Raw genomic sequence first — 14,183 nt, forward strand, 5'->3', positions numbered from 1 at the left:
GGGGGGAGAAGGGGCTGGCTGGTCCCCAGAGTGGGGGGGGTTGTTTATCGGGGAAGGGCCAGTAGGCTGAAAATAGTCTGGCGTCAGGGGGGCAAGTAGGAAAAGTGCAGTCCTGGGGCAGGGGCCAGCAGCTGGGTTTTCCTAACTCCAGGGATGCACTGGGAACTGTAAAGAAATCCAGTTAGAATAGTTTTGCTGGACCTGATCTTACTTAGACTGCCTCTGAGGTAGGGTTAATTAAGATCAGTTTGGCCATTTTAAATTAATTTAAACTTTCTGAATTTTTATACAGTTTGCAGTTAGATCCCTAGTTAGGTCAAGCTGAATGTAAGGTCCATACTGGGCTGAATCAGTTGGATCAAGTGGCTATTTTTAACACCATCTAACCTCCCTTTAACCTCCCTGAATGTCTTTACTTAGCCTCATGTATGTGCTAATATCAAAGAAGCCATTTAAGTTTCATAAAAGAGAATCACCTATTTGAGAGTAGGTTTTATATGCTTCATTTCTTACTAAACAATGAAACATAATTGAGAACAATTGCAGCCATATTACTTGGCTAGTACAAGGAATGATGCTTTGTTAACTCTATTTAGGGTGAGACTGACAGCATGAAAAGTAGCTGTCTCAGTGAGAGAAAGCAGAGTGCTCCTCTGTGTGTTGCAGATTGCTAGGAAAATTGCATAGGACCTTCTGAGAAATTGTATCTCACACCTTTGTCCAAGATAATTCTGTGATATATATAAGCAGGGAAATGCATGTTATATGGGTTTTATTTACAATAAAATGCACAGCATTCTTCATGAAATCAGGCCTCTAGGGATATCATTATATGAAATAGTACCTTTTCTGTGTCATAGAAAGCATGATTTGCCCATGAGCTTTATGGCATTATTTTAGAAAACATGGAGAGATTATATTTCATGAAATATCCAAGGTTAAATTGTCATGTTATTGCATGGTTACTCTCTAGTAATCAAACAGATGTATATAACATTAACACTTTGGAATCTGCATAGTCCCAATTTAACACTCAGTTTAGAAGGGGGAGAAATTTTCTTGACTGTGTTATGACTAATCTTGAGTTGCAGAAGCTTTGTTCATGTTTGAGTGATTGTGTTATAGTCACAAAACAACTTTGAGGGCTGTTGTGTCCAAAATTCAAAAATATTTTTATACACAGATACTTTAGGAGTTGGAGCTTTCCAATTGAAACTTTAAAAAATATGGAGGAAAAACATGTGTTTTACATTTATTATAAATAAGTCATCCTTTCTGTAAAATCTAACCATAATTTGGAAACTATTTTTCTTTTCCTATGGGAACGACAAAGCTGCTTCTTCTGCATTCAGTGTAAATGAACAAGAGCCAGTTTTTCTCTGCACAAAGCATAGAAGCCTAGTTTTTAAACCTGTTCAAGATATCTTTCATTTTGATATAATATAAGTACAGACAGATCTGGTAAATGTATTCTTAGTTTCTACATTTGTTGATGTTGATGATACATATTTCATTTCTTGGTTTGTGAGATTTATTTTGACAGATGCATCATAATTCTTATTGAATTTATGGAATTTACATAAAGAATAATAATTAATACAAAACACAAATATCCAAAAATTTCAGTGGCAACACATGTCCTATTTTTGGCAGGTCTGTATAGCTTAGCATCAGATTGACCATTCTGTTGTGAGTTAGTCTTATGTTTTGCTTAGTGTGACACATCTATTTCTTTTTTACAGGTACAGGAATTGTCCAGCTCTCTTCCTACAGTATGGCTGCTGAATCATTATCAAAGGGGATTAGGAATGTGTGATGAATATTCTTCAGGTAGGAAATCAGGTGTGTGCTTTACAGCATGATGGTTCAATAATTTTGCCTCCAATATTTGGATATATTCTAAATGGTGGCAGTCTTTCATTTCACAGCAACAAAATACCACTAAAAATAATAATAAAAAAATCTCTGTCCACATGACTTTCCCTTGCACGTGTCTCGCTTTCATCACTGACAGCTTTTAAAAAAATTGTTGACAACAGATGATAATGCAAACAAAAACTGAATTTAATCATCGGAAGTTACCAGTTATACTCAGTTATCTTCTCTTCCGCTAAGATAGTCATGCCAATGGAATCTAGTTTGTTTTGTTGAAAATTACATCACGGTGATATACATCTACTCTAGGAAGCTTTGCCAGGCCTAAGCCTGTCTTGAAATGCAGTAGAATGTGTTTATGGAGCCCTTTTCCCAGGTAGCTTGTAGTCGCATGCACCTGTCTTATTAGCTGAAAGATAAGATAAGTAGTGATATTTATAGCAAAGGCTTGTGCAGCTGTACAAATCAGCTAATTGGGGGCATGACAATGCATTTGGTGCCCCTCTATCTAGAAAATGAATCCTATCAGTGCAATACAAAATTACGCAGATTGGAATTTCAGCCATTTCCAGGTGTGGGTTTCCAAATGTGTGGAACAATGACTTCTTGTATTATCTCATTCACATTCAAGGGACTTAGATTTGTAAAGAATTGTTTTAATGTAAAAAGTGTGGTTAAACAGTATGGTTCATCCCATATATCATTGAAACAAATGATAGGATACTATACTACCGCACTATGATATTCCATAGCATATGGTGTTATTTGTTTAGAAGGGGGGGTGGGGAATGTCCACTTTCTGTTACATACCTAATATGTTTGATGTTTATGAAATGTGTAGGATTATCAGGAATGCATAATGCCTTTCCATATTAATGCCTTGTTTGAAATGCTGGGCACAAATGGTACTTCGTGATAAACCACTACAGTCAAAACCTTCAGTGATGCACAGTCAGTGTATAAAGGCAACAATTTTCCTCATACTTTACTTTGAATTCAATTTCAGATTAATAGTATTAAAAGTAAGGAACTACGCATTAAGCCTGAAGGTTATCCAGCACTTAGGTGGTTAAACTAACCCAGTCTTTGCTCTGGTACCTAGCTCCTTGAGAGGTTTTTGTAATTGCTAAGACATGCAATGTCTCTTGTTTCTCATTGCTTCTGTGTGTGTTCCAGCATAACCACCAGAAGGCCACAGATGCTGGCCCTCTCCAAGTCTGACCTGTTAAGCAGGGAGGATGGTTTGTCACTTATTTTCAAAAAAAATCTTTAAAATCAAGCCCTGTGATTATGAGGGAGGATGGTTTGGGGGTTAGAGCAGTAATTTAGACTGTGAGAAACCTGGGTTTAATTTTTGTGCTACCACAAGACTCTTGTGGGTTTCTTAGCTGTTCATCCAGGCTCAGAACCTCAGGGTTATTCACTCAATTAAATATTTATGCAATCTATGGGAGTTGGGTACCTACATACTTTGTCTCATGCCTCAGTTTGCAGCCTAATAAAATGGGGTTTTTAGAGCTTCTGTACTCACTCGGGCATTTTAAAGATAAAGGTGGTGAGGTGTTGAGATGGAGGCCTAAGAGTTGCAGACAGTTGCAGAACTGGGGTGCCAAGCAATCAAGCAAATGAGTTTCCTTGTTTTTAAAACTCCACAAACTTCCAAGATTTATATAACTGCAGGAGCAACTTTCAGTCAGGTTAGTCAAGAGTGCAGTGGTGGACAGGCACTGCCTGAGGGTTTGGGCCTACCTGACAAGTTTAAAATAACTTCTTAATTTTAAAATCTCTAGGAATAAAGCAAAGGTCAAGGGCTTGCTTATTGTTGGAACCTGCCTGATCTGCAAGCACAAAGTTGAAGGCCTCCTCCTGTTAAAACTCGTCTATGTTGTGTGCTGATCTCCTTTCTTCAGATTGCGTCTTCTCTTCCCACCCTTCTGCTTCTCCCCCTCTTTTATGAAGAATAGTTTTTGGGTTACGTGGCCCGTCATGTTCTGTTCCTTCTTCAGCTTCATAAAAGGATTATCTAGGGCAGGAGTGTTCAAACCCAGACCAATGGGCCAGATTTGGCTCATGGAGCCATGTCATCTGGCCCACCAGGCTCTTCAAGGGTCTCGAAATTTGGCAAAGGGGGGAGCAGTGGCAGTGCTTGTTGCTTCTACCCTGCTGCCAGATTTCTGGACCTGTGGAGATTCCTGTAGATGGAATAGTGGAGCCCATGCATGCTAGGAAATTGTTTGTTTGGTTTTTTTTGGTCGCTGCTCTGGGCTCTCCCACGCAGCCACAAGTCTCACTGCTGCAGCAGGCACCTGGGTGGAGCCAGAACACCGGCAGGGATGCCCCTGCCTCTTGCTCCCAGGCTGTGCCCTCCAGCCTCCGGAAGGAGCTGCAGATGGACAGGGCTGGGGCTGGGGAAGGCGCTGCGCAGGGTCGTTGCCCTGGAGGCTTCCAGCAGGTGGCAGAGCCTTGGGCCCAGGCAGGCAGACACCCTGTCCCACCTGGGCGGGGCAGCATTGTGGTGCCAAGTGCTGGGGTTGGGCAGTCAGGGCAGGGTCCGGGCGGCATGGGGGGAAGTACTGCGAGCAAGACAGCCCGGTTGGGCTCTTAGGAAGGCCCCAGCCAGGCAATGGTCCCTTGTGCCCAGTGTGGCTATGAACCATCCCTGCAGAGCTGCACAGGCCAGGCTAGGCCCCACCACGGGTGCTGCTGGGCACCCTGCTGTGGCCTGAGTCTGGCCCCTGGTATAGAGCAAGGATGTCAAACTTATCTGGCCCTGTGGGTCAGATGAGCAGTGAGAGACCAGTCCACAAGCCAAATCAGCCTGAGATCCAGTCCAAGTGAATGCTGGCATTGGCACGGCCTTGGACTGGCCCAAGCAAGTGCTGCTAGTAATGTAACGTGGGATTGGTCTGAGTGAGCGCAGGCTAACTCCAAGGAGCTGTGCATGGCACATGTCATGGCAATGTACATGGGGATGGTCTTGTCCAGCAAAAAAGGAGAACACCAGGACCAGATTGTGGGGTTCCATGGGTTGGATCTGGCCCATGGGCCAGATCTTTGAGACCCCTTGTATAGAGGAATATTGAAATGTGCAATTCCCAGCAAGCACGATGTAGCGCAGGACCTTTTGGCCACTTTCAGTTCTATATATCTGTAGTACCAAAGCCCTATTTTTTAACTTCTTGTTTGCTTGTAAGTGATTATTTTGAATTTAGCAGAAAGTTTGGGTGTGTGAAATATTAAAAAGAATCAAGCACATGCCACATTTGCTGTGAAGTCAAAGTGTTGAGGGCATGACCACTGTTGTGTTGTGGGTTCAGTTCACCGAGTCTGGAGCCACTTTAACAAAGAGGTTTTGTTATTCATGCCAACAGCACCCAGACAGCCATGAGATTTCTTTGCCTGTTCTCTCTTCAACTTCACCTATCTCTAGCTATATATATAACAGTGATATCTTGAAAGGGACCTGAGTGACAGCCTAACTCTTAAACTTATACAATTCTCTCAACATCACATGTTAAAGCTACAACAGAAAGTGAGACTGTTAGTTTTAGCTGACTAGAATGAAAGCTGCCTCATAAGAACAGACTGTACTTTTCACTGACTACAGGTCAATTTATATTTAACTTTTAATTCTGACTCTTGTAGCAGAATTTCTGAGCTGAAAAATGTTATTGTTATGTCTTGTGCACGAGCCTCTTTAACGTGGCAAGGTTCGACACTAAGAAAGCAAGTGTTAAGTATTCAGGAAGATACTACAGCTATAACAATAAAGATTGCTAGTAGAACTTGTAGGGAGCCAATTTGCAAAAAAACAGAGCCAGCTGGTGGCAGAGGATAGTAATTCAGTGTTATGTTGATCCTGCTTGGTTGGCAGACAACATCTGGGCAACAGAGTTCACACAGCTGGGTAAAGATTGCACCCTGTAGTTTCTTTTTCCATTTGAACTGAAATGGAGATGTTGGTTCTATAATCTGACCATAAGCACCGAGCCAAGTTAATATTGTACAGTACTTCTGGTCTGAGGACAAGTGTCCTCATTTCCCCTCTTTCATGCCTATGCACTGACCAAAAAACATTAAGGGAGATGTTATTCAGGGCCTTTGCTGTCTGGTGAAGGCAGTTGTCATAGTGTAGGAAGAGAGTGGGATGTTGCCTTCCATGTAAGGCCTTATAATTTGAATCTTACAACTTGGAATCTGCCTTCACTAGAATGAGGGAGTGGTATCTGCTGTTAAGTAAGGAGCAAAAGGCTGAGCCCCAGGTGGAAACTTCCTAACCCTGGATGGACTTGGGTTTTGTTGTTTGTTTGTTTTTTTACATGACCTCATAGTCCTAAGAAGTAAAGAAAAGTTCTACTGGTTATTCTTCTGTGCCAGAATGAATGATTGAAAGACAGTATATATTGTGAATGTTTGAGAGTAGAGAAGGTGAATTGATTAACTTACAGAAGAATAAGGAGTATCCACTAATCATATGTCTGCGTATGTGAATATGTGAAGATGGGTTGTTTCTCAGACTAGTAGTAGGTAACTGTTGATCCTTCTGGATCAGGGTATATGTGTGAAAGATCACCAGGACCTTCAACGCATATGCATAGGCAGGACTGTGGAGGAGTGGAGGCTGCCCAGACCTTCCATCCTCCCTTTAGACCACTGAGACAGAATCCAAGGGCCACACAGAGTCCAGACGTTTCATGCTTCCATAGCTGTAGTTATGTGTGTGTCCGTGAATTGAACCTGGGCCTCCTGTGTGGCAAACAAGGATTCTACCACTAGGCAGGATATGTTAGCTGTAAACTTTGGCCGGTTTTTAACTTCTAATACTTTTAGAAACTATGGCAACAGGTATATCAATCTGTAACTTTGAATGTGGAATAAATGAGAAAAAAGTTTTCTATGCTCATCTTGATGTTTTATGTTTGTCTAGAAAAAATTTAAAGCAAGAAATTTGGGAATAGAGGAGCCAAATAAGTATAAGGAATGAGTCAATTTTGCAAACTGGCAATAACTTGCTAGAGTTTGGAAGAGGTACTCTTGCAAGATTATTTTGTTATTATAACCTCTCAAACAGAATAAGTCAGTCCAAAGAGCTATAAACGCTTTCCAGTAGAGAAGTTTATGACCCAGTTCTGACTGAAAAGACTCACACTGTATGGAGAAGTTGTTTCAATGGACAAGATACTGGTGGTCTTAAAGTCCTGTGGAGTTCAAAACCTTTGTCTTAGAAATCTGGGAGCTTGTGTTCTTCATAAATATTTGCTAAGTGGTTATATACAGTTGCAAGCTGGTTTGCATATAAGGTGCTTTCCCATTTTATTTTTTTTTGTGGAGGAATATTAGGGGAAAGAGGCATTCTAGTTGTCATCTCCAATATATCCTTGTACTTAGATCAGGGGCGGGCAAAATATGGCCCATGCGCTGACTTTGTCTGGCCTGTGGCAGGTGCCTTGGTCCCAAGTAACCCAGGCGCCAACTAGGCCATGGCGCATCCCATGCCCTGGGCACACAGCAGGGCTGGGGCAACCCTGTGGCTGGACTCCATTTCCCAGCAGCCCCAACAGTTGTGGTGGCTTCTTCCAGCTACCACTGCTGCTAGGACCTGCATGGGCAGGGCCTGAGTTCTGGGTTGAGCGCACAGCCCCAACCCTGACCTGTTCCAGGTGGGGGCAGCGTTCCCTCTAAGCTGTGTGGTGTGCGCGGCAATGCAGGCATACTTGGCAGCGCGGCATGAGTGCGTCTGCATTGTGGCGCACATCGCGCAGCTTGGAGGGAACGCTGGTGGAGGGGAGGGTCCCTGCAGAACCTGCTCTGGACCTGCCTCCATCAGCCATGGTGAGTAGCAGCAGTGACCCTGGCATGGGCTCTGGGTCCTGGTTTTTTCCTGCTGCTGCTGACCAGGGCGGGTGGGTCTGGGTTGGGTGCTGCAGGGACCCTGACCCTCCGCATGGGACAGGCCAGGGCTGGGGCTGTGCACTCAGCCTGGGGCTTTGGCCCTGCCTGCGCAAGTCCTTTCCAGTCTCCATTGGACCGGCACTGGTGGCAACTGGAAGGAGCAGTAGCTTTGGCCCCTCCTTGAGGTAGAAAGGCAACCTGGGTGTGGTGCTGATGGTGGTGGGGGCCCAGGTGTGAAGGCAGTAGCAGCTCTTTCCTGCTGCTGCCTGCCCGAACCCCTTGGAGACCGATGTGAGTAGGGCCGTAGCCCTAGGTTGAGCACACAGCCCCAGCCCTGGTCCTGGCCCACCCTGCTCAGGGGATCAGGGTCTCTGCAATGCACATTCTGGACCCACCTCCCCTGGCCACAATGAGTGGCACTGGCAGCAGGGAAAAAGTGAGACCTGGAGCCCATGCTGCAGCTGCCCTGTTGCTCCTCCCTGCTGCTGCCATCACCTGGCAGGATGGCAGAGAGGAGCCACAGGGCGGCCCATGCCAGCCCATCCATGCCAATGCCAGCTTCCTGCCCACCTGCAGTTCCATCCCACATAGAGAGCTTTGGTGAGCTGTTGCGGGGTAGGGGAGGAGAAAGTGTGCTGACCAAGCCTGTGACAGCTCCCCAAAACTCCTTATGTGGCCCGTGGCCCCAAATAATTGCCCACCCGTGAGTTAGAGATCCAATTTCCCTGAAGATAATAACACATTACAGTGGAATGGAAACTAAATCCGTTTATACCATATTGTTTTGATTAGAAGTCAAACACGTATTTTTCATGTTTAATTTTAGGAAAAACAGTCCCCTCCCCCCTGTGTATAAGTTGATAACTAGAGATGTGAATACGTGAACTGCTGTTTCTCCTGTAGGATGTTGTAAGAGCATCAAATAACCAAGGAAAGGATGCAAAGGGTTACATGCTTTTAAGAGCACTAAAATATATTTTTTAAAAGCCCCTGTATCAAAGATAATCTTGCTTAAGGCTTAGCATATTCTTTAGCCTAAAATTCCATGTTGAAATATAATAAGACAAGATTTTTAGTTAAATGGAAACTGTTTAGAAATTTAAACCAAATCAAGCCCTTATTAAAAGTCCAGATTTGAATTGCAGTTCTGGATTCAACTTCATACGAGATGTAGAGCCAAAACCCTGGCTCCAAGCAGCCCTAGCTTCAGGGTGTCAAAATACAGATTCTCTTCACTTTTTGAGGGGTGCAGAAAAAAAGGAAGTGCCTTGTTGTATTTGCACCATTGTTAGATGCATGTGTCAGCTCAGTTTGAAACTCTCCTAAGAATTTGAGTAAAGTACAATCAGTGAGTATGTGTTTTGGAAGAATGAAACACATTGTCTTGTTCAATATTTTTAATTTATCCTCAACCATATTTTAGTCTGATGCTAAACACTCTTCGGATCACTTATTTCCTTCCAAATAATAAATACACAGTGCACTGTACAAATAAACAACCTTTTTTCCCTTTCTCTTCCCCCAACCCACATTTAAAACTCATTTTAATGTTACTAAAAATGTCCCCATTCTTCATGGTTTCCTGCTGGGTCACTTCATGGGCTGTTTCCTGTCTCTGTGGCTCTAGTGGGGGACATGCCCTAGGGCTGGGAACCTGAAGCTTCCCAACTCCTTGCTCTTTGTAGTGGAGCTAATGGTCAGGAAGCCTCATTTCATCCCAGGCCTCTTAGGGCTTCTGGGCTACTACCCTGGTAATCTGCTATTCCAGGGAAATCCCCATGAACTGCAGGGCATCAGGGAACTGAGTCACCCTGCCATTGTGGCATTTCCCTGTGCCAGCTGAGCCCATTGCTATCATGATGGAGTAGTGACCCTACATGGCTCCTTTAAGGGCCAGGTCAAGTGGGGTTGTTTGATCCACTGCCTTTAAGTGCTCCACCCGTGGCCATGTGCTGCCTTGCCATGGTTCCGGAGCAGCTGACCCTGTGTGGCACCCTGAGGCTAGGGACCAGAAGCTACACATAAACGGGTTTAAGTGATCATAAACCAGTTTAAACCTGTAACAGAAAAGAAATCCAGTGCATATAAACTGCTTTCAAAATGGCTGAAACTGCTTTAAGATAAACCTGGTTGAATGTAGTATCAGACTTAACTGATTTAGGTTAAACCAGTTTACAGAACTTCTTTCCCAGACTCCTTCCTGGTTTAAGTTAGTTCACAGTCCCCCAGCATCCCAGGATGCTTTGCAGCCCTGGCCTGGACTGTGCTGTCTAGTCCAGCGGAGCAGGGTTGGCCCCACCCCTCTGCTCCTAGCCAGACCACTAGCATCTCTTCATTTGGCTGAGAAGGGGGTGGGAGTGGGAAGCCCTGCTCCCGAGTGTCCCCCTAGGCAGGAGTGGAGTGACGTGGTCAGAAGCTGATAGCCTGAGGAGAAGGGGAAGGGTTTAATCCCCCTCTCTCCCCATCTCTTACCAGACTGGGACCTCAGCCAGGGGGATGGGCAGACCCTGGCTCGGGCCTGAGCTGAAGTGGGGGAGGGAGAGGAGAATCGCAGAGAAGTGGGGCTGGTGGGGACACCGCACAGAGCCCTCTCTCCCATGGTCCCCAGCCCTGTGGTGGGGGAGGAAGAGGAGAAGAGCCTTGCCTGCCACAGCGGTTCCATGACAGACTGGCCTGGCCTGGCTATGGGGAACCAGGAACAGTCGGGACGCACAGCTCCCACAGCCCCAGTTCGAGCCACAGCCAGCTGGGAAGGGCCCTGCCCCTGCAGCCTGGCCCAGTTCCGCCATCTTCCCCCCTTGCCTGGGGATAGGGTTGTGGGGCTGAGTTGGGCCAGCCCGTGGGCACAGAGGGACCGGGCCAGGTGGGGTGGGGCCCTTCCCAGCCAGCTATGGCTCGCGCTTGGGCCATGGGAGATGTGCATCTGGATTGCCTCTGGCTCCCCGTGCCCAGGCTGGGCCAGGTTGACACAGAGCTGCTGCGGTGAGCAGGGCTCTTCCCCTCATCCTCCACTGCAGGTCTGGGGGGGTGCTCTGTGTGGTGCTGCCTTGGGGATCAGAGCTGGAGAGTCAAAATGCTGGGCCTTGCTGTAGGGCAGGGGATGTGGGGGAGAAACCGGCCTCAGGAAGCCCTTGGTGGCTTTTTCTTCCCCAGCAGTACAGAGCCCCCCTGGTGGGTGTTCTTGGTTGTGGGTGCTGAGAGCAAACCCTCTGCTGTTTAGATTGTGTTTGTACAGGAGGGTCTGGTCAGGGCTTCAGCAGGGGCCAGACTAGACACTAGAGGACCTCTGGAGGCCCCTGTCAACCCCACTTCCTGGTAATTCCCCTCTCCCACCTCCCTTCGGCTCAGGCCCAGGGCCAGGGTATGCTTATGCCCCTGCTCTTGCTGCTTGACCCTTCAGTGTCAGCTGGGGGCCAGGGTCTGGCCATGCACCTCCCCTCCCCTCCAGAAAAGCCTGGCAAGGGCTGCTAACCCCTCCCACTCCAGGTGGATCCCAGCTGGGGACCCTGCAGACCAGGGTGAGGGTTTAAACCCCTCCCCAATCATACTCAGGCCTTCTGGGGCCTGGGCATGCCCTTCAGCTCAGCCTGTCTCCACCCTTCCATCCACTGCAGAAGGAAGGGAGGGCTTACTCTACTGCCCCTGGCTTCTAGCCTGAGCCACTACAGACATGTGGCTGCATTTCCAGAATGAAAAGTGAATGTCTATTCAATTGCTTGTTGGTTCAATCTACCTAGACTAACCTGCAAAGATTCATCTGATTCAGGCTCGGCCGTTTTTTAATGTCTGGACTTAGCCCTAATGGCCACCTTAGCTGGCTCTTAAGGCTCCAAGGTCACCTCCTCTCCATGAATACCATATTTTTCTGAGGATAGATCTACTCTGTGTATAAGTTATCTGTGGCTTTTAGGGTGGTCTGGGGTGGAGTGGGGAATTGACTTATCATTGGAACAATATGATAGTTAATCTGTTATATGGGGAGATGGGAAAAGCTATTTTTTTCATTGCATACATTGCAACCTCTTTTCCTGATTAAAATAAGGCCCCTTCTTCTTCATTAGGGTCTTGCAGTAGGCCTCTGTTTTTTATCTGTAGCTTCAGAACAAACTGCTTTAATTAACTGTTTGTTGGGTATCACTAACAGGATCTTTTATAGAAGGGGCTGATATCACATGAAGTAGGTTAGGGAACCAATCTAAGGGTTGCCCTCAATTATATATCGGGAGAAATGGAGCTGCCCTTTTCGACACTTACTTACCCTGTATTTGTCTGGAGCAATGATTCTCAACCAGGGTGCCGTGAGATCCTTTAAAGGTGCTGCACAATCTTCACACTATTAGGTGGGCAAATGCCTACATATGATTCACAAGATAAAATCAAAGATTTCAGATAGGAATCCATAGTGTCAACATTTTGACCTGTTATGGGCTTTCTGAATTCTTTGCCACAGGAGAATTGCTCTATTATTTTTCTCTAATCAAGAAATGAGTGAAAGGTAGGAGCTGTCATTTTCTGTAGGGTGCCCTGAGTCTAAAAGGATTAAAAACCACTGAAACTCTCTTCATTTATACCAGATGACAGTCTGACCAAAATTGTATGTGTGTTTTTCTTTCTTCTCTTGTGAATGGTTTGGTAAGTTTAGACAATTCCTGTACTATGACAGGAGACGTACGAGTTATGGTGAAATTTAGTGTCATTATACCTAGAGAAGATGGCAGTAGCTAAGGTTAAGATTTCTTAAGTGTTTCCATTATATTTTTTCTTTTGTTTGTTTACAGCTTCCTGAAACTTTAATTCTTTCAAATTTAAATTTTCTAAGACTGACCTTTCAGTATTTTTTAGCAGCATTTATTTATTTACTGGATTTATATGCCACCATTCCCAGCAAAGGCTCAGGATCTATTGAGTGAATATGGGTGTAGAACCAGAGTATAGGAAGAATGCATGAAAAATATTCTTCCAATTAAAACTCCAAACTTTCTGACCTATGAACAGACCTGATTCTACAACTGTTCAAGGAATGATGGTGAAAATTGGCAGGAGAAGCTTCTGCTGGTATCTTAACAGACATTGAGACACAGAGCATACCAGATCTATCTCCTTAAGTCTCTATGTTAATTCTGCATCCTTGTCCATATGCTTGATGATACATTGCAGTTTATTGCACAGAGCTTTTTGGATGATGAGGATGATAATTCAGTACGTATGTGGGATAATGTGCAGTGAATGAGGGGGTGGGGTCTGTGGTGAAAGAGGCAAGCTTTTTTCTAGATCCATTTCTCATTGGCTTCATCTCCACTGACGCTTAATTTGGACTTAATTCTGTATTGCTGCAGGTGTACTGTGGTGGTTATTACAGTGGAGCATGAAAATATAAACAAAGTGCAAGCACTTTAATGTTGTATCTGACACAGGAGCTGAATTGGAGCTACTCCCCCCCAACAAACAAACAAACAAAACAAAACAAACAAAACAAACAAACAAACAAACAAACAAACGCAGTAACTTAGAATCTAAAAGCAGGAGAAAATATCTGTTAACAGAATTGGTTTTTTTCCTTTTAACAGATGATTTTCCTTATCTGTGGCTCTACGCTGCAAAGCTGCAGTTCTTTTACCTTGAGGAGGACTGAAGGAACTTTTCTGTAGAGCCGTGACCATTCTTTGATCAGCTGGAAGCATTGCTGCTTTCTGCAGGTCCTGGCTCCAGTGCTTCTTTACCAGTACCCCCAGGCAATGCTGGGAGACCCTGAAGCTTGGATTGAAACCCAAGTCTGCATGTCACTGCTGACTATCTTTCTTCTTAGCAAAAGCACAGTATTCGTTACTTATTCTTTTTCTTAAGTCTCATTTTCATTTTACTTTCATCTCCTTTTTTTGCACATCTTTGTTTACTCTTTCTTTATATGTCTTTTTGTTAGTTTTTTTTTTCTCTTGCTGCTTGTCCTTCCTTTCTTTTCTCACCTTCAAAGATGAGCTCTGAACTTTTTTGCTAACGTTTAATAGTGCTTCTTGGGGATCATATTTATCCTAATAAAGCAAGCAACAAGTCATAAACTCTTTTAATTTGCAATGCAATATTGTAATTGACTGAAGAGGGAACATGTTAAAATTTAGCGTTTTTAATTAAATTAGCATATGAACAGCTTCACATCTTTTTTTGTTTACCCCGAAGGTGGTCTGCCAGAAACGCCTACTGTTGTTACCAGTGAGTTGCTGCGGCTGGATTGGTCAGTTTAGTCAGAAAAATGATCTTTGAAAGCCGCCCTGAAATACATGCCTCCTGGACTAATGTGGGTAGATTTCAGTTTCCTCTGACAGATACTGTGCTCTCATTTTCAGTGCATTATCAAACCCAGCAGCACTTGGTTCCTGAAATTCTACTTCTGCTGCTGCTTTTTTTTTTTTTTTTTTTTT

At 44.7% G+C, this 14,183-nt stretch overlaps 1 protein-coding gene across 19 annotated transcripts in view; it reads left to right on the forward strand.

The window, feature by feature from the left end:
- The window catches only part of LOC109302013, a 506,981-nt gene that overhangs the window by 122,516 nt on the left and 370,282 nt on the right, over positions 1 to 14,183 (forward strand). Inside the window, exon 4 of one of the 19 annotated variants that reach the window (XM_019523481.1) lies at positions 1,749 to 1,842. The exons of 17 other annotated variants lie outside the window; for them this stretch is intronic. The gene's annotated coding sequence lies outside the window, so the exon portion shown is untranslated. The remainder of the gene's footprint in view (positions 1 to 1,748; positions 1,843 to 14,183) is intronic. One more of the 19 variants, XM_019523496.1, reaches the window with a different exon arrangement.

Source organism: Gavialis gangeticus, unplaced genomic scaffold, assembly GCF_001723915.1.
Source record: "Gavialis gangeticus isolate Ggan-Ray unplaced genomic scaffold, GavGan_comp1, whole genome shotgun sequence".
NCBI lineage: Eukaryota > Metazoa > Chordata > Crocodylia > Gavialidae > Gavialis > Gavialis gangeticus.